The sequence below is a fragment of the Sinocyclocheilus grahami genome, unplaced genomic scaffold (assembly GCF_001515645.1).
Source record: "Sinocyclocheilus grahami isolate Dianchi unplaced genomic scaffold, SAMN03320097.WGS_v1.1 scaffold108.1, whole genome shotgun sequence".
Classification (NCBI taxonomy): domain Eukaryota; kingdom Metazoa; phylum Chordata; class Actinopteri; order Cypriniformes; family Cyprinidae; genus Sinocyclocheilus; species Sinocyclocheilus grahami.
This window is the reverse complement of record NW_015505287.1, coordinates 95,716-101,585: the sequence shown is the minus strand read 5'-3', so window position 1 is coordinate 101,585 and position 5,870 is coordinate 95,716.

Here is a 5,870-nt window from a genome sequence, read left to right as displayed (position 1 = left end):
CTTAAACCACATAAACATTTCATTACACCAAATGCACAAAATAATGTTCTTATAAGCAACATCATATGACCCCTTTAAGAGAACAGTCAGTCCAATAATTCTCACTATTAACAAACTATTAAGTGTAACTTTTGCCTCAATAAACTACTAATTTGCTGATAATTAAAAGGTAGTTGTTAAGTTTAGGTATTGGGTAGGATTAGGGATGTGGAATAAGGTCATACAGAATATGTGCTTTATAAGCACTAATAAACAGCTAATATGTTAATAAGAGGTATGCTAATAAGTCACTATTTAATAGTGAGAATTGGTCCCTATACTAAATTAGAGTATAGGGAACAAATATCTGCCAATGGGATATGAAAAGGTGTTTTCCCTTTGAATTACAGTTCAGATCATACCCCTTGCAGAATATGCAAAATGTTAATAATTTTAACAAAATAAGAGGGATCATGAAAATTGCATGTTTTTTTTTTTTTGGTGCTGTCCTGAATAAACTATTTCATTTAGCACGTTTACATATATTCCATATCGACAAGACAAAATAACTAGAATGTATTATTTATCTGTTCTAATAAAATAATTAGAATATAAATTATATAAATAAAATTAATAAAAAATAACCTTGTTGAAAAGTTTACATATGCTTGATTCTTAACACGAAGGCCCGATTTCACAGACAGGGCTTAGACTAAGCCAGGATTAGGCCATTGTTCAATTAGGAAATGTAAGTAAGTTTTATTAACATGCCTTATAAAAAAACATTATTGGTGTGCATCTTGAGACAAAACAAAGGCACTGATATATTTTAAGATCAGTCAGTGCAAGTTTCTTTCAGTTAAAACAGCTCAGACTTACACTTTAGTCTGGGACTAGGTTTAAGCCTTGTTTGTGAAACCGGGGGTATGTGTAATTACCTGGATGATCCACGAATGTTTTTTTTTTATGATAGTTGTTCATGAGTCCCTCAGTTGTCCTGAGCAGTTCAACTTTCTTCTGTTCAAAAAAGTCCTCCAGGTTCTGCACATTCATTTGTTTTTGTTTTTTTCAGCATCTTCTGCATATTTGAACCCTTTCCAGCAGATCCATCTTTTCCACACTGAAAGCAACTGAAGGAGTCATGCACAACTATTACAAAGGGTGAAAACATTCACCGATGCTCAAGAAAGCAACACAATGCATTTACCTTCATAAAAGTTACTCTGAGGTCTCCCTGTTGGTCCCCACCAATTAGCACATGGGAAAAGAATCAACACAGCCACAGCTAAAATGCTTCTTGAAGTAAGATATGGTAACTGGATCTTTATTTTCCAGCTACATTTCTATACATGGAGCGTTAATGGTCCCTAAACTATTCCGCAAAGGCCTGACTGTTTCCACCTCACCTTCTACTTTTAATATTCCCATATGCACTTGAACAACCCAGATAAAATGCCATTTCTAAGTGTGTCGGTGAGCGTTTACATGTGTGGGCAGTGGAAGAGAGTCAATCAAAGGATGGAGTGTTTTTCGATGATGGCTTTAAATCTCTCTGATTGTGCTGAGCCTCGGCCTGTGTCTCTAAAGTGCTGGAGGAAACATGACAAATGTGCATTCAGGGCAAGAAATTATTACAGGTCATTTGTGAAAAAGTTTTCCAGTGTGACCTTTCATACTCGTAGCATTTATGAAGTGTGATGTATTTAAATTTCATTATTTATTTTTTTAAAAAGAGAGAAAAAGTCCAGTTTTTTTCTGTATATGCAACCACATTAAGGTGTTTGATGCATAAGGTGAGTTAATAGTGTAATCTCACTGAATGCATTCATATTGAAGCCTTTTAAAAGAGCAGATTCTCATTACCACTACAAAAACTATGCTATGCTGGCAAAACTCTTGTTTTTTCCGGCTGTTTCATGAGCCTTTCCATTCAAAGGATCTAGTTTACTCTGTAAAGCACAGAGAGACAGGAAGAGAGAGGATCCGGCATCATATTGCGCTGTATTGATCTTGTTTTGAGGAGAGTACTTCATACAAATAAGAAAGTAAATAAATAAACACATAAATAAACCGTTGGACATGAAATCAAGTGCAGAGAGCTGTGAAGTGCAGTGCTTGTGTTTCTTATTTTAAAAAGCATTAAGCAAGCTTCTGCTTCAAGTGCAGCCTTTCAAGAGCGCATATTTAAAAAGCAATTGGCTGACTTTCCATTCTGCTGTCATTTTCATGTTTTCAGGACAAAATAAATAAATAGTTTGACGAGAGATCTTGCATTTCTGTGGATGGTGTTGTGGCATGGAATTTGAAGTAGAAGAAAAGCAAAGGATTTGTAATAGTAATTTCCCTTTAATTGCACCTGAATCAGTGATGAATATTAAAACATTTAACCCATTATAAAATGCAAAAGGTGTTATCAGAGATATTCCCAGCTGGACAAAAGCTCTGCAGTGCTTTTGAATGAGTATTGGTGTACATTCTTAGAGACTTGGCAACATGTTTGATGTTTACATCTCACAAAAAGGAAGATTTTTATAGAATGCTATGTGCTAATACTTTCAACATTCTGAGGCATGGATTATGTGTCCCAATACTTTTCTTTTTTCTTTTTTTTTTTTGCCGATCACTACATAATATAGAATCGTATCATATTTTACTGTCACACCCAAGCAGCCAAGATTGCTTTGGTATTTATTGCATTTCAATAATTATTTTGTATACAAGTGTTAATGTTAAATACAAAACAATACAAAAAAAATCTCAGATTAGAATAGTAGACGGATGTGAATTGGCATGAATTGTGTGAAATGTGAACACACTGGCTGTTGCTACACAGCAAAATCCCCAGAGTTAAATCAACTCTGCTCAGAGTACATATTGTCCCAATCTTCAGAGTGTTAAAGTAACACTGAAGCCGAGTTAAAGTTAATGGGATAATTAAGCAATTCATTAATTGATGAGTGAGCATTAGTAAAGAAAACCCGCTGATAACAATGTTGAAGATGAACAACTACAGCTCAGGCTTTTAGACATGAAAACATATCACATAATCCTCAACAGTGGTAACTCTGCTTCAGTGTTACTTTAACACTCTGTAGATTGGGACAATATGTACTCTGAGCAGAGTTGCTGTGTAGGTTCCACTACGCCAAGGAAGGAAGATCAAGGCAGGGCAGCTACTAAGAGCTGAAAGGATGAAAGGATTCGAGCAGCAGATCATGCTGGATATAGACTCATTCATCCTCAGAATTCCATCATCCACATGGAGAGCGTTTTCTCCATTAAGAAAAGCAAGAGGAGTGAATCAACCAGATTCCTTTCAAAGCCTATTATATTGCATTCTTATTTATTTATTTTATATAAAACTGAACTTCAGGACTAACAAATGTTGCTGCTGCGAGAAGTGAAAGTACACTTTTGTTATTTTTATTCTTTCTTGATACTTTTGGTTGTAGCCAACCTTTTTCTTTTTTGTATTTGGGAATATAATATACAGTAATATAATATAATATAAATAATATTGGAAATATAAAGACACTGGATTTTTCACTGGATTTGAATATAATTGTCTAAAAAAACAGAACTCTTAATTTACAATAAATACTTATGTCTTTAAATGCTTAGTTTTAATTCTGGTTTAATTTGCCTATAGGTATAAGCTAAACTGATACAGTATGTGTGTAATATGAGTGATAATTTGGTATATTGTTAATATTCTTTTATTTTTAGAGATGCAATTTTCATGAGTCTTTATGTTTACCTGCTTTTTGATTTTGGTTGCCAAATCATTAAGTGCTTTATTATATGACATAGTCCCATATTTTAGTGCCAACAGCCAATAAATCTTAACTATTTGAATCACTATTGTAAACAAGTGTCAATGTTACAAAAATTACAATAGAATTAGAAAATCAAAAAATCGAAGTGATTGCAATTTAAATGCATTTGAGCATCTTTTTAAATGCATACTGCAGACATACACTAGGACTGTTTAGCATTCCAGTGTTACTTACTTTGTGGTCAGCTGTCACCTCTACTTAAGTTGTATATGTGATATAAAACAGAAAGTGTCGCTTATTAAACACACACACACTGAGTTAGAGTATCACTTACTTTCTTATGGTAACTAATCACCATCCAGTAGAGATGAGATTTGCCCATTATGCTTGGAAAATGAGTGTTAAACCTAAAATAAGAATTTTCAAAGGAGGGTATAAAAAAAAAAGGCTCGCATCATAACTAGTCAAAGTATTTGAGGCTTCATATCATTTCTTTTTTTTATTTTCCTATGGTTTAATTTTGATTAAACCACAGGAATTGGTTTTGAGTTGAATTGGTGATTTATGCCTTTTATTGTTGTATGAGAGGCCATCCACTAAAATGTTTGTGGAAAATGTATTTGTAATTTCTTCAACAATGACTTACGCAACAGCAATTAACACATCCAAAATAATTATGATTCATCTGTAATAACACTAACTTGAATTGTAAATGAAGCAGCGCTGGAGGTTTTGTTGCCCTCATGACTGAGTTGATTGAGCTTTGTGGAGGAGTGTTTGGTCTCCAATCCCTTTTTTCTTCCTGTTTTAATGATCTGACTCAGGCACAGCTGGCCTCTCTTGAGTATTTAAACCATGCCATGTCTCAGCACTGCACATCTCTGCTCACACTGTGAATTTTCAGTCTTATGGAAAGAAAAAGCACTATAGGCTTAACGAGATAGAGAGGGTGATTATGGAGTCTTCACAAGTTGTGAAACTGACTGAATGTGTTATTAAATAATCGCACTGCCAGGGCTGTTATTGGCTGTGCTGCATTTATTAGTGTCATGCTAGTTCCAAAGTCAATTTTCTAATCTGGGCAATTTACCTGAAACCACCCACCCTCACAATCCAGCATTTAATGAGACGCTGAGCCTATTGCTGCTGGACATTAAACAAGAGAGGTGAGTTCACATGTATCTTGGTGGGCTTGAAAGCTTCTCAGCACATTTCCTTCATGTTTCATTCTGTTTTATGTCTTGGGAATGCTATCACACTCTTGAGAGAAACTCCTATATGTTTTGAGAGACTCATTGCTCTTCAAGGACCATGCCTCTGTTCACAATATTAATTCATCATCATCATGGACTTATTTGTGCTCAGGGTAAACAAACTATTTGAAGCACCATCTCACTACTTATGCTACTTTGGTGGTGCTGGATAACCATTTTCGGATGTATAGTATTTGTACTTGTTACTATTTTATCAGAAATATCCCTGTGCTATAAGCTGTTTTTAGGTCATTCTGTGTTCTGCAATGCTACATTTTTGTTTGCATAAGATTTAGAGGTAAAGTGTGCAATTTTGATGCCAGTAGCATCACGAAATGAAAAAATGCATATCAGGCTTTGATATTAAAGCCGCACTTTAATAGAAACAAAATGCACATTGCTTTTAAAGTGACGACATGGAATTCAAAATCTAACTGGCATGTTTCAGAAAATGAATAGATACTTCAGACACTTTTTAAATAGTGAAATAGTGAATAGGAAATTTAGAACCCGGTCTGCTCGGCGAACTTATTTTAGTTTTGATTTTAAACACCCAAACTTCAACTTCAATATAGACAGCCGCTTGATTTAATTTAAAATCCGTTTTGTTCTTTTGTGTTGTTCAAGTGGATTTAAAATTTCTGACGCTTCCCGCAAATCACTCGGTGAGATTTGTATATTTCATATCAGATACAGTAAAAGGTGTGTATCAAATGCGTGCTGAAGGTGATTTTTGCATATAAATAGCATGCCAAATGAAGGCATGAACTTGTGCTATAAATACACAGTGCCAGGAGATCAGCACATTGAAAAGGGTTCCAGAGGTTCTCCAGAGGTTGGGCTGTATGAGGAGCCACAATGA